The following is a 15,516-nucleotide window of genomic DNA, read 5'->3' as shown; positions in this document are numbered from 1 at the left end:
AATTTAGAAATAACAATGGAAGGTACTTAGCACAGCATCCTCAATTTACAGAAGAGAAAACAGAGGTCCAAGTAAGTGACACACAATTATAGTGTTCTCTCCACAACAACATACTATCTCTTTAATCCACATCAATGAAAGCTATTTATCACACTTTTACTAACCCACCAACTAGGAGCAACAATTGTGAAGGACAACGAGGATTTCCTCAAGGAACTCACAATCCAGGTGGGAATATGAACATTTAAATAACAAATGATAATGTGACAATTTTCTAATAAATACAAACTGCAAAGAGAACACAATAGGAGCAATGAATTATTCAAAGGATTAAAAGAAAAAGTGAAGAAACGGAAGAGAAGAGTGGGAGTTTATCAGGCAGAGAAGTAGAATAAAGTCTTTCCAGATAAGAAAATATGCCAACGAAGGCACTGCATGAGAAACCCTGACAGTGTTACCTAATAACTAAGGATCCCAAGAGGTGCTGCAGTCTGCCGGGTCATTATCTTTAAAGAGTCTAATTCCCAATACTGAGGAGATAAAAATGAATATTTGTTTAGTTTCAACCTCCTCTGCTGCCTGTCATATTTTAAATTGCTGGTAATAATTGTGTGGGGGGGGATGGTTTGGTAAGAGAATGGTGGTCATTCAGTCCTGGGGTTCAATCCCTGCTTAAGTTAATTCTTTTATGGAGTTTGGCAAGTAATTTTTAGTTCCTCATTTCTCTTACATTTAAAGATGAACTGCATAGTCGCTATGAGTACTTAAGCCTGGTTTTGAAACAATGCCTAGCGAAGAGTAGATTCTCAAAACATGGTATTTGCAAATATTGGTTTTAATGACATTTTAATTTACAGTTAGAAATATGCTAGTTTGAATAGAGGGTACAGCCACATAATAGAAGATCTATCTGCTCATAAAATCAATATGCAAGGATATAGAATAAAAACAATGTCCAGATTCATGAGGGAATCTCTATATTTGTGCCCTGCAGAATCAACTATTATGCAATTGATTAATATTAGCAAACACTTTGAATATCTTGGATGAAATCTCTATGTAAACTCTAAGTAGAATTTTATTTCATCTAATTATACAATCAAAACACTATTGCTAGTGTTTCTAATTATAGTAGTCTGGAGCTATATTAAGATTATAAAATGAACTGTTTCCCATAGTCATTGTAGCCTAAGGCAGATATGCATAAGATGAGTTTCCCTGAATGGAACTATGTACAATATCTAAAATTAATATGGACCCTGGGTGCAGAGCAATTCACAGAGAAATACCCTCACATTTTCTTACAAGCATTCCTTGAATTGTTAATAGTAACCTCAAGATATATTTTAGTATACTCAGTGAAAATCGAAGCCCGGTCCATTCTGAGGCAAAGTCTGTGATAATCAAAAGATAACAAATACTAGAGAATGTTCATTTTCTTATCACATTTCCTACAGGAAAATAGTCCTCCCACTGCCTTTGAGACCAGACAAAATTTGCCATATGGAATTACTCAAATAACATTTATTATATACAATAGGCCCATATTCTCATGCTCATTCAAAAGAAATGAACAAATCTCCATTCCTGCTTTGCTAAGATTATAATAGTCCAGAAAATTATTTAACAAAATGGCCTCCCATTCATCTGGTTTCTGACCCTCTGCACAAAGGGAACTTATATTAATTTATCCCTTAAATTAGTATTCTCTTCCTGAGTTAAAAGGCCTTTTGTAGCAGACAATGGGTTTTCCTTAAAATAAAAATGGAATTACTTTAATAAATAGAAGGTTTTTTCTTTACAGACTCAGGTTATCAGGAAGGTTTGTAGTTGAGAGAGAGAGAAGACTATTTCTCTCGAATCAAAAGTAGTAAGCTGATAACTCACCTTTTCCTAATTCATTTTGACTTCTCAAACACAGAGTGTTAAGAGGTTTTGTTGATTTTTCTAAAATAAACAACCAACTACCTCTTGTCTCTATTAAAGGACCTACTTTCTATGAAATCAGAACAAAGTGGCAGTCAGCTGTTTGGCTTAGAGATTTGGAATCCATCCAGTCAGCAAATGGCTACCAGAAATCTGTTCAGCTTTTCTTCCTGGGCATAGCTAGAGAACTTTCCTGATTACTCTTGCAGTTTGGTGTGGCTGAATGACTGCATTTGGGCCAATGGAATATAAATAGAACAGATGCCACTACACCCAGCCCTGGGTCACAGAATATTTCTATGTATGGTCCTCACTATTCCTCCCAAACCAATACCTGAATAAAAACTCTGGGGCAGAGTGAAGTCAAAATAGGCAAGAGACCAGTGGCTCACAATGACTGTGTAGTCCCCAGATCACTTGAAGGAACACACACACACACACACACACACACACACACACACAACCAGCACTGCCCACCTAAACACTCAAGTAATCTGATATTATGACAAGAGAAATACATTTTTTTTTATTTTAGTCACTGAAATATTTGAGTTGTTTCTGTAGATGACCCTACTGCTGCTCACAAATATTTTTATTCTTCTTTTTCTGGATGCATGGGGGAAAATATTCTTTTATTCCTCCTTGAAGTTAGTTATGGCCATGTGAATTGCTTTGACCAATGACATGAGAGTAGAAATGTTGTGGGCCACTTAATGCATAAAGCACATAGCTGCTGGTACAACAGTCTCCAGAGAAATAAATCAATATTCTTTTAAACCTATGAGATTTGTGGGTTGCCTGTCACTTCAGAAAAAACGAGTGTATCTGATTGTTGATGTTTGTTTCAGAAGGTAGCCTGTCCTGACTGGTACCAGGCCCAAACTCGAGCCCTGAGATTCTAATTTTCTATCAAATAAATTGGTGAATATATCTTGTAAAATATAATGTTCTACTCTCAGAAAAGTACTATTTAAAATCTGAAATTCTAATTCTATCACTTAAGTAAATAAAGGTCTCCTCTTAAGTTAATAATTAAAGATCTAAAAAGATGATAGTTTTAGAAAAAAATTGATAAAAATATATAGAAAATCAAGTTGTACATTGCTCATGTCTTTCTAAATTTCTCTCTCACTATGGGCTTGCCTCAAATCTGGACACATACAGTAGAATTTCACACTTATTACATGGTTAGGAAGCATCTAAGAACCAGCTTCAAAATAGCCAAATAGGTTGCAGATTTCTTTCACATAGATTCTAATTTACAGCCTTCACCATGCTAGCTCAAAATTTCTCTTCAGAAGCCAACTCTCTTTATGCTGGAATCTAATTCTCAATCCTGAAGCTGGTTGATCAGACTGTGGTCCCCTTTCGAATCATATTGGCCACAAACTGGAATGGAATCTTTTCCAGGTATGCATGCCCATACTGTCTTCTGCTCAACAGTGCTCTGTTCTGCCTCTCTGATGTCTCATGGTCCCACTGTTTCCTGCATTGGACATTTTTAGAAGCAGTATAGTAGAGTAGTCTAAGAGCAGGTTCAGGAGTCAGACATGACTTGAAATTTCAGTTTTTCCATTGATCAATTATATAATCTTGAATAAATGGCTAAGCCATTGTAAATTCATTTCCTCACTTGTAGATTACAGACTCCTTTTCCATACATATAACACCTGATTTGTCAATATCCTCATCATTTAATTATAAGAATAGCAACCAAATTGGTCATCCTTTTCCCAGTTTAACTCTATATTTGTATCTTGTACATTCCCACTTTACATTTTCATATCAAATCGTCAGCATGATATACTAAGCCTTAACAACAAAAACTTGTTCTACCTTGGCATCTCCTTATCTCTACAACAAGTGTTCCTGTAAGACCTACAAGCTGAACCTGCTTAGATCTTCCAAAAGGATCTACAATGTTCTGTACACTTACAATTGGCTGTGCCCTTACAATTCATCTCTTTATGTTATAGACTGTCTTTTGCTTTCTATCTTCATAGATCCATTTTTATTTTTAAGACTGAGCTCTGAGGTTTGGACTTCCTATACTACCCTTGTTGAGTTAGAGTCTCCTTCTCTACTGTGTACCTATAATGCCTTGGACATTCCTCTGAGTAGCAAATGTCACAATGATCGCATTTGTTTGTATGCTTGTCTTTCTTCTCTTTACTGGAAAAGCCCTTCAGGGTAAGAATGATGTTCATTATTTCTGTCTCTTCAGCACCTAGAAAATTATTTGTCACATAGTAGGTGTCTGTGGCATTTTACTAAGACTGCCTTAACAAAATACCACCAGCTGAGTGGATTAAGGAAGAGAAATTCATTGTGTCACAGTTCTGGAGACTGGAATTCTGAAATCAAAGTTTTGTAAGTATTGGTACCTTCTGAGGGTTGTAAGGGAAGGATCTGTTTAAGGCCTTGCTTCTTGGCTTGTAAAGGGCTGTCTTCATGTTTACATGATACTTTCCCTGTATGCATCTCTGCCTTCAAATTTCCTGTCTTTATATGGACACCAGTCATATTTGAAAATCACTATTCTAACGACCTCATTTTCCTTGGTTACCTCTGTAAAGACCCAAGCTCCAGATAACATTATATCCTAACGGTCAGGGCTTCAACATACGAATTTTTGGAAGACAGGATTCAGTTCATAATTGCAACCAACACAGTAGTGCATAAATGAAACTGGAGGGGGGTATTAAATTTGCTTCAAACCATTACTTAGGCTAGCTATGCACTAGTTACAGTGTTCTGTACCACAAATAATGACATGGGAGCTCTGATACCAGAATATCAAATCCTGAGATAGAAGAAAAAACTTTCAGCAGGTGCCTTTAGGCCTGTATGTGACCTCTTACACGGCACTGATTCTCAATTTATGAAACCATTTATGTTTCTCTCAGTTAGGGTTTCTCTGCTCCATTAATTTTCATACTGTTCTTCATTTATTCAACTTTTTAGTCTTTAGAACTGGATTCTGAATATACCACAGAGAAGAAAATGCGGTACTGTCCACTCAACCAGCTCATCTCTATGGAATAATGACATTCATATAAGAAAATAACACTTATACAAATTATGGCTTCCCATAGGTTTGCAAAACCTGTGAATCCTCTGGGAATCAAGATATATTGAAAAATCCATTCTACCCGCTACATAAAAACACTTAAAAGCATAGGATTTTTTGTGCCAAGTGGAGAAATTGCAAGGAAAGTTGAAAGGATATTACTATATACTAAGGTATTTGTCTTTAACAGGTTTTCCTTTATTTTTATTAAATGTCTATGGTTCCTGCATGGTAATTTCACTTTGTGTAAAAGCCTAATGTGTCATACCATAATATTTTTTTTTTGTAAAATCATTACTGGATTTTTAGACAGTATCCAATTTTTTTTAAAGATTTTATTTATTTATTTGAGAGACAGAATGAGAGAGAGAGAGAGAGCATGAGAGGGAGGAGGGTCAGAGGGAGAAGCAGACTCCCCGCTGAGCAAGAAGCCCAATGCGGGACTCGATCCGGGGACTCCAGGATCATGACCTGAGCTGAAGGCAGTTGCTTAACCAACTGAGCCACCGAGGCGCCTCTAGACAGTATCCAATTTTGCTGCACATTTTCCTTCTCATCTAATGGTCACAAATAATTTAAATAGATCATTGCATTAAAAATGTATATAAATAAGATTGGTACCCAGAGTTGTATGTGGTATATGATGGCTCTTCAAGAGTTCAAAATATGTATTTGAGTAGTGTAAAAATCATTTGTTTCCTTTGATGTAGATTGGGGCAAAGATCAACTCTTGTGGTACTTTGCACACTATAATGCTATTATTTCATTGCCAAAATGCCATTGGCATGATGGATCCAATTATTTAGTGTATGACCTCATATATAATATGTAAGAATATGTTTTTAGATATGAATCGATAAACACACACACACACACACACACACACACACACACACAGCTTTAGCATGCTAGAGGTATGAGAAAACCACCTTACACTCATTGTAAGAGTATTCTTTAGAGAAGTATACCACCCTAACTACTCTAGGTTGGAATCCCATGGAGGCAAAGAGAACCCTAAGCCTCAGATGAAGAGGCTAGGCCAGCCTCTGTGCTTTTACTGCCACCTAGGGTCATGATGACACCTGACAGGTATGCACCTGTCGTGAACAGAAAAAAAGCTGCCTTTTTAAAAATAGAGTTTACTATTTTAGAAAAGTTTTAGGTACACAACAATTTTGAGCAGAAAGTACAGAGATTTTCCACATACCTCCTGTCTCCACAAAAGTATGACCTCCCCCATTATCAACATCCTCCACCAGAGTGGTACATTTATTTCAATGGATGAACCTATATTGATACATCATTGTCATTCAAAGTGTATAGTTTACCTTAGGGTTCATTCTTAGTGTTGTACATTCCATGAGTTTGGACACATTCATAATGACATGTATCCACCATTTTAGCAACATAGGGAATAATTTTCCTGCCCTGGAAACCCTCTATGCAAAGCCTATTTATCCCTCCTTTCCCATCCCCAACCCCTGGCAACCATTGATCTTTTCACTGTCTCCATAGCTTTGTCTTTTCCAGAATTTCATGTAGTTAGAGTCATATGGTATGCAGGCTTCTCAATTGGCTTCATTCACTTAGTAATAGGCATTTAGATTTCCTCCATGATCTTCCAGGGCTTGATAGCTTATTTTTTTAGCACCCAACAATATCTCATTGTCTTGGTGTACCATAGTTTATTCATAATTTATTAACCCACTGAAGGACATCTTAGTTGCTTCCAAGTTTTTGCAAGTATGAATAGAGCCTCTAAGACATTTTGTGGGGGCGGGGTTTGTGTGGACCTAAGGCTTCAGCTCCTTTGGGTAAATACCAATATGATTGTTAGATGTTATGGTATGTTTAGTTTTCTAGAAAAATGCCAAACCATTTTCCCAGTGACTATACCATTCTGCATTCCCACCAGCAAAGAATGAGAACTCCTACTGATCCACATCATTGCCAGCATTTGGTGCTGCCACTGTTCTGGATTTTGGCCTTTTGATTAGGAGTGTAGCGGTATCTCGTTGTTTTAATTCGCATTTCCCTGATGAGATAGGATGTGGAGAACCTTCTAATATGCTTAATTAACTTCTGTATATCTTCTTTGGTGAGGTGCCTATTGGCCCTCACCAAATGGTGTCTTTGGCCCATTTTTTATTGAGTTGTTTGTTTTATTATTGAGTCTTAGGAGTTCTTTGTAAATTTTGACTAACAGTTCTTCATCAGGTATGTCTTGCAAATGTTTTCTCCCAATCTGTGAATTGTCTTCTCATTCTTTTGAAAGTGTCTTTTGCAGAGCAAACAATTTTAATGTTAATGAAGTCCACCTCATAAATTTTTTCTTTCATGGATTGTGCTTTTGTTGTACCTAAAAAGTCATCACCAAACCCAAAGTCTTCTAAGTGTTCTCTTGCATCATTTTCTAGGAGTTTTACAGTTTGCATTTACATTTAGGTCTGTGATCCATTTTGAGTTAAGTTTTTGAAGGGTGTAAGTTCTGTGTCTAAATCCATTTTCTGTTTTATTTTGTTTTGTTTGTAAGTAGATGTCCAGTTGTTCCAACATCATTTGTTTAAAAGACTAACTTTGCTTCATCATATTGCTTATGCCTCTTTGTCAAAGATCAGCTAACTATATTCATGTGGGTCTCCTTCTGGGGAAAAACTGCCTTTTGAGAGGTGACCATCCTCAGTGAGCCTGTGTCAAACACTGTAGCACAAGAAGCTACAATGGTAACACAGTTATCAGACGCCAGTTTTCTCAGCAGTTGATTGTGGAAGCCCAGATTAATCCTTTGTTCAACTGTGCTTTCTGTACAGGGAAAGGGATTTCCCAAAAAGAAATTAATAAACTTGCAATTAGTGAGGAGTAAAAGTGATCAAGCAAGTAAGTAGAAATGCTGAATAAGTGCGAGTGCATTTTGGTTTGAACTTGCAGAGTCCACAGAGTTCTCCATGAACACACACATGTGTACACACATATATATTCACACACATTTTCCATGACCTGGCTTATTTGCCCCAATATCTCAATTACCCAGACCTGAAGTAAAAAAAAAAAAAAAAAAAAAAAATTCCAGTCTAAACAAGAATTAGAAACATCAACAATATAATTAACATCAGATGGCAATACCCAGTGTAAAAGATTAGAGAAGATCCCCAGCATCAGCAGAATAGTCTCTGCTTGCACTTTAGTCAGAGAGACAGGTGGATATTTTGAGCTCTGTTAAGCAGTAAAGTTTTTATGTGTCTCTCTGGAAATGCATTTGGATTGATGACTGGTCTGTCATCAGCTGCTTGGAAATAGGAAACCATTTGGTAAATAATGTGGACAGATTCCCATCAACCTTTTCCCCTACATTGCTGTCTTTGTTGCTTATCTGATACAAAGATTTGTTTCTAATTTAAGTGGAATTCTGAAAGAAGACAAGTTGAGGGGTGGATATAAATTAATTTGATCATGGAGTGGAAATATCAGACAATAAAAAAGCTTCCAGTGTCAGGAGACAAAAAGGGAGCATGAGCAATAATAGGGAGGATTACCCTGTGTTGTGCCATAAGTGATTCAGGAGGCAGAAAAGAAAGCTGTGCTCTGTGGCCGTTCCTAGAGCAAAGTGGAATACAGCCTAGTTTTTAAAAGGGGTTTCATCTTTTTTTCTGCACAGTCCAATTTGGCAAATCCAGATGGGATCATTTGAGCCTGAACTGGCCAAAGAGTTACAATTAATTCAAGAATTGCTTTTAGCAAAATTTCAACATTTTGCAAGCTAAGGGGTTGGACTGAATCTCCAGAGTAATGTGCTGTCATTAATGCACTGACCTTGAAACGGAGGACATGCCTTAGTAAAGGGGGCTCTCCGAGGAAACAAAAATATATTGATAGTAGTTACAGTGTGATTCATTTTAGTGGATGCTAGCAAAAAGTAGGGGTTAGAAATAGGGCAAAATGAAACTGTAAACAAATGCAACTTCTTCATTCTGAGCAACAACCTGAGGATTTAAGCTAAATATTAACAATAGTTCACATACTTATGTCTATATATTTATTAAAAACAGCAAAGTGATTGGTTATTTTTGTTTAATACATGCTGTCAATGTTCCAGCAAGTTTTTCTCAAACTAAGAAAAATTAATGATGCTTGTCCAGTGCTATTTATCATCAGCATCCCAATTTTCTGACAATGCAGGAAGGCAATAAAAAGAGCACTGTTTTAAAATACAGTTTATTCTTAAAGCCCTCAATAAACTACAAAGCGTAGTTTGGAAAACCAGCAATAATCAATTTCTCAATGACTATGTAAAATCGTGTATGTGCGTATATGTTTAATTTAAAGTCGTTCCTCATATTTGTTTTGTGCAGTTATCACTATAACTATAGCATAGTTCTCACTGTGCAGAGGAAGAACTATAGGTTATATCTAAATGGACATATTTAATTGCCTTGGGAAAATTCCAAGACCTCCCGTGCTACCAGATCTTGAAGTTTAAGAAAATGGGATCCAACAGCAGTGACGCTGACCCTTGTGCCAACCTTCCCAGTATCTCTGTAGGCATCGCAGCCCCTCCATAATCACCTGTAATCCCTGCAAAGGGAGACAAAGGATGCAGCAGGAAATATACCAATATGGGCCAATCTACTGTCTGACCCCAGATAGGTGGCCACTTCTCATGCTTTCCTTTTGAAAATGAAGAAAAACTTCTTCCAAAGGTCAAGCCCTCTTATTTAGCGCAGTGGCTTTCAATTTTTAATGAAATAAAACTTGAATAACAAAACTTCTAGGTCCCCTAAATTGTAGTAGTTGTTCTTTTAGAATCCATTGATTAAGACAATCCGTAATGATACAATACTCTTTATAAAATCAGTATGCATTTAAAGAATGTAGATTTTATTAATATCCATGCATCCATATTCATTATTCATGCTGCATATCTAATTAGAGCTAAATTAAGACCAAACTGACAGTGCTTTGTATGCATATGAATTGTTGAATGCTCTTTCTCCGGGACCTGTACCCCTTCATTGTGAACTCTTGCTGTAGAGCGTTCATTTTGCTGTCAAATTTCTTCTCACTCAAAATTGCCCACAACTACCTATCCTATTTCTCTGCTCACCATAGTCGATTCTCAAGCAAGGTGACCCCCTAAAATGTAAGTCAGATCCCGACACTTCTCTTCTCAAGATCCTCCAGTGTCTCTATCTTACTCAGAGGAGAAGCTAATCTTTGCCGTGGTCTCTAAGCCCTTCAGGATTCTGTGTCACCTCCTTGGCATGACCCCTAATGCTCTCTTTTTTTCTCTCTCTGGCTTTCTCACTCACTCAGTTTCAGACACATTTCCTTCTTTGCTCTTCTCTGGACACCTGAGTCTCACTGATCCCACCAAAGGCTGTTAGACTTCACGGTACCTGTGTCTGGAATATTTTTTCACTAGGGCTCACTCTCATAATCTTCAAGCATTTGCTTATATCAACACATCAGACACCTTCCTCAACCATTCTATTTTAAATTATCATTTCTGACACTTTATATTCCCAACTCCGCTTACCTTTTAAAATGTCCCTCTATAGCATTTACCACTAGTTGATATAATATAAAGGTTATTTCTCTGTAGCTTATTGGTTGAGTTTCCCCATTTCAGTTAAGGCTTCGTGAGGCTAGGAGACATATACTTAGGTGTTTTCATTCACTACTCTGTCTCCCCTGGCTGAAATATAACAGGCATATGATACATACTTGATAATTATTTGTGAATTAATGAATGAATAAATGAATATGTTATTTTCCATGTTTGATTCAAAAATATAATGACCTTAGAATTCCTTCTCTACAGGATGTAAACCATACATGCTGGAACTCAATCTCATTCTATCTCAAAATCATTTTTTTATTCTTCCTGAGTGAATTTTGCCTCCTCTAAAAGTCACTAGCCCATTAAATATAGGGCCTTCTTTCTGTTCTCCAACTGCTTCAGACTCTTAATAGATAGTAATAGATCTTAATAGATCTTCCAAAAATGCTGCCTGGTTTAAAATGAGTTGCTTCAAAATGTTGAGGAAAATGAATTCCTGTGTCCCACTCTCACTGTACCAGTCCTTTGCTTGCATGACGCACAGATTAAAGAGGGAAGTAACGTCTGAATAGTGTCCTTAATATAACGATCTGACTAAGGTGAGGGAAAGAAGGAAAGGGACAGATTTAAATAAAAATGCAGGACTGCATTTGAAGAATCGGTACAAGTATGATAATGAGAAAGTACCAAAGACATAATCCCTAAAACGTAAGTCACAACTTCCCTTTCCCCTTATCCTTGAGAACCTTGCTGAACCACAAATGCCCACCAGCCAATCTGAATGACATCACTTACACACATCGCAGTCTGTTTCTCCTATCTGTAATAATCTTCCTTTCCTACATTTTCTCTCTAATTTTTTAGTCAGAGCTTTAAAAAAAAAAAAGGCCAAATTCAAGTACTATCTCTTCTATTAAATTTCCTTTATTCTCCCATTAGAAAGTTTACCCTTCCTGGTAATTTTATAGCACCTAGTCTTTACATTTATTATACTGCTTAACAAATGTTACCCGCCATTATGTTTATATATGCATTTTATCTAATCTATCAGAGTGTAAGCCTTTTAGGACAGAGCTTATGTTGATTTATTATATAATCTTGAGCAATGGCTCACCAATTTCAAGGAGTTGGTACTCAGTGCATGTGTGTTGCACAGGTAGATGGGTGGATGATGGATACATTATTGATAGATGATTGATAGACAGATGGAATATATACTTGACCTTAGCAATACTTTAAGTTCAAAAATACGTAGTCTCATTGCCAAGTACTCGATTCTTAGTAGCAGTTTTATAGTGTGTCCAATATGTTGCTTTAAAAACAAATTTTAGGTAAAATTAACTGTATTTAAGAATGAGAACCTTGAAAAAAAAAAGAATGAGAACCTTGTAGGGCATTAAAGTTCCGTAGAAAATGTATAGTAATCATTTGAAAGTTTCTTGAGAACATAAAATAATTAGGGGATGTGAAAAGGCATTTTTCCGACATCATTGCTTTTCTTCTTATCTTTAACTGCAACCCCAGATTAGGAAATACTTTTAACTGTTTGTTTTCAGATATGGTGAAGACATAAAAATAATGAAAAATATTATAACCGTTCTTCACTTGCTAATTCAATAATAACAAATATAGGACTTACTATGTGCTATGCATTGTTGGAAATTATCATTTTAATTAAGTTAATATTATATTTATAATCTAAGTCCCTCAAAAATTTAATTCTAAAACTTAATCTGATAAGAAAAAAAAACCTATCAAGTATGGATCTTTTATAATCAGTTTATTACACTGAAAGCATCAATAATTATATTAGAACCTTTTAAATTTCCTATTATAACATGTACCATTATTCCAGTGTAGATGATAATGTGTAAATGTTCTCATTTGAGTGGCTCCCCTATTTAATCTCATATTTACCTATAAATAGTGTTATGTTTCCTAACTACTTCTAAATAGGTTAAGTCTTAAAACATAGCTGCCATCTGTTAAGACAACCAAAAAATATGCCTATGAAAAATAAGAATGCAGCGCTGAATAAAATTAAAATGAAAAACAAGACTTTTCTTTTTTTCTCCCACAAGAGAGGAGAAAGAGCACCAAAAAGTCAAAGGAGCTGGAACTAAGGATGAAACCTGAGAGAGCACTTAAGCAAGGGCTTTATACAATGGTCAAATCCATCCAAGTCAGAAAATCTTGAATAGTCCATTAACTGTGGGCCTTTCTACCCTCATTACTATAGGAAAGTATCCTAGGATATAAGAGGAAGGTGATTCACTTATCTTAGCCAAGTCAGCAATAAGCAGATGGGTTTCTTAATACATACAACTCACAGAGTGGTTACAACCCAAAGGGGGCAGCATTATGTTTTAAAATCATAATCTACTTTGCCTTCAATAACTATTGTTCCTTCTATTCTAAGATACTGTCATTCGGCTATTCTTCACAGTTTCAATACACCAACATTTGCCTATCCCTATCATGCGAATCACATTTTCCTGTAAATTGTATTATTTATTCCATTTGTAAACCTTGTTTTATTGTGAAGACAGAAGTATGAATAATGCACTATGTGGTTTTTTCCAGGAACTCATAGTAAGGGAGGCTGCTGCCCATGTTTGTATGTACAGGGTGATAAATGCAAAAACAAGCACATACACATTGTACAGAGTTAAGATAGAGGATATGTGAGTACACATGTGGGAGGTATTGTCTGCAAAGATTTCCTAAACAATGTAATGCCTCACTTGGATGCTGAATATATTTTTTCCTTAAGTAGAAAGGTTAAAAAATTTTCTGGAGAGAGGTAAAAAATAGTACCAAAATACAAAAGTATAAAGCAAACTTTCCATATCGGAAACTTGAGAAAAAAAATCAGAATTCCTGGAGTATAAAGTGACGTTTAAGCATCAGGTTTATGGAAAATGGTTTTGGGAGCTAGAGGTTAAGTTATAAAAAGCTTTAGCAGTCGTTATGACAGGAGTTGGTGTCTTCTCCAGCACTGAGGAGATAAAGACTAGACTTCAGTTTTAGGAGTCTCTTGGCAGTGGATGAGTTATGGATGATTTCTCAGTAAGGAAATGGCAGTGAGAATAGGAAGTAACAGAAAGCAATTGGAGGTAATAGAGATTTGCTGAATGGTCAGCTGCAGAGTAAGAAGGATTCATATAAGATGGTCCCAAGTTTTCTTATTTGGGAGCTAGAATGAATCTACCTATCATCTGTCCAGAGAGTTAATATAGGATAAGAAAATATTGGAAGACACAAGGCATTTCTTTATTTTGGACATTTTTAATCTAGGGGGCATCCATATGACAATCCATTTGGATATGCAAGATTTTTTTATTTGTATTTTAAAAACCTTTAATTTTATTGGTAAAAGAATAATTAAAGCTTAAGAGCTTTAAGTCTTGAAAGCAATATTACCTTTTAAGCAGGAATCTTAAATATGAAAGTTCCTGTTTATTTTTTCAGAATTTTTATTGTTTAATGATTGTAAGTATATAATTATTAGATATAAACCTCCTCATGCAAATCCAGTTGGGACATCCAATTTTACAATATCTTTCTTTTCCTGTCACCTCCCAGACCATTGTAAATAGCACAGTTGCTTTCAGGTTCTTCATCTTTGTTAGTGATCACCATAAAAAACAGAAGCTTCTCAACAATTCAGCTGAGTATCAGCACAAAAACATTTTTAGTTTAGGGAGGAGCACTAGTTCCTAATTTTCTGATAAAAATAATAAACAGTGAGGTCATCTGATGGCGTTTCAGGATACTTAATTTAGCCATCTGGATAGTTCTATAAGAGAAATGCTTGAATGTATATGAAACCTGGAAGGGAAGTATGGATTTGGGAGATAGATTAAGGTAGGACCAGAATTCACAAACATTTTTGCAGGCAGATGGAGGCAGTAATGAATATTGAATTAGCCATAGGCAAGTCAGCAAGAAAATACAGAGACATGATGAGAAAAGCCCAGAATAATAAAATTCTGGTATTATTACATTTTCCTCAAATTTTTTTTCAATAACAGAAAGAGCAAAAAAATAAAACTACCCACTATGTGTTCATCTAGATTTTATGAATATCAATGTTGTTTCATGAGTAAGAAAATTGTTTGCTTTCATTGAACCCTTTCAGTGTGGTCTGCCATTCTTTATAAGTTTGGATTCAGTTTTCTTTTGTATTTTAATATTCCTCTTCCTTGTGGATGTATGATTCTGAGTTTGATATGTGGGAGGAAGAATCATGCAGATGTCTAGAATTCTTATCTCCTCTCCCAGTAGGTTTGTTTTTAATTCACTCTCCCACACTTGTACCTCTACCCTCCTTAATAAAAATGAAATCCCTTCTTATTCATTAGCATTTTAATAGAAAAAGAAGACTACAATAATAGTATATGCTATGTCCATACGCTATGTTAAATAGGACAGAGCATTCTGTAATTCCCAGAAGAAAAGTTCCATGCAGGCTAAATACAGCCTTTTAATTGTATCTAGATATTGTATTATTTTCTTTCCACATAACAATTACAGTAAGAGCCTCTGAACGTCTAAAAATAACATTTGGTAATTTTGTCTATGTTGTGAGGGTATATAGCTTTCCAAAATTCTTTTAAATATTATCAGGCACAATTAAAATGAATAAATTTTAAATCTAGTGAAATCCTAATGTAAAACAGCCATTTCAGTTATCTGTCAGGGTACACGGGGCTGTGTCAGCTCTCCCAACAGTGCTCCAAATTGATACCTTGGAAATGTTAATATATTAACAGTGTCTCAAAATCTGTCCTTTTCTCTGAAAAGTATATTTAATGGAAGCTTCTTGTCAAACACATTATGGTATACAATGGCCACCATGAGTCAAAGAAATTGCTAGACTCTGATATGTCCAGGGGCGCTCTACATTTCACGCTGTGACACCTACGCTCGATTGGCTTTGGGATAGCTGAATTGCCAGGGA

This window comes from Callorhinus ursinus, unplaced genomic scaffold (assembly GCF_003265705.2).
Source record: "Callorhinus ursinus isolate GAN/ISIS: 27379988/994484 unplaced genomic scaffold, GSC_fseal_2.0 scaffold4, whole genome shotgun sequence".
Classification (NCBI taxonomy): domain Eukaryota; kingdom Metazoa; phylum Chordata; class Mammalia; order Carnivora; family Otariidae; genus Callorhinus; species Callorhinus ursinus.
Note: the sequence above shows the minus strand (reverse complement) of the source record.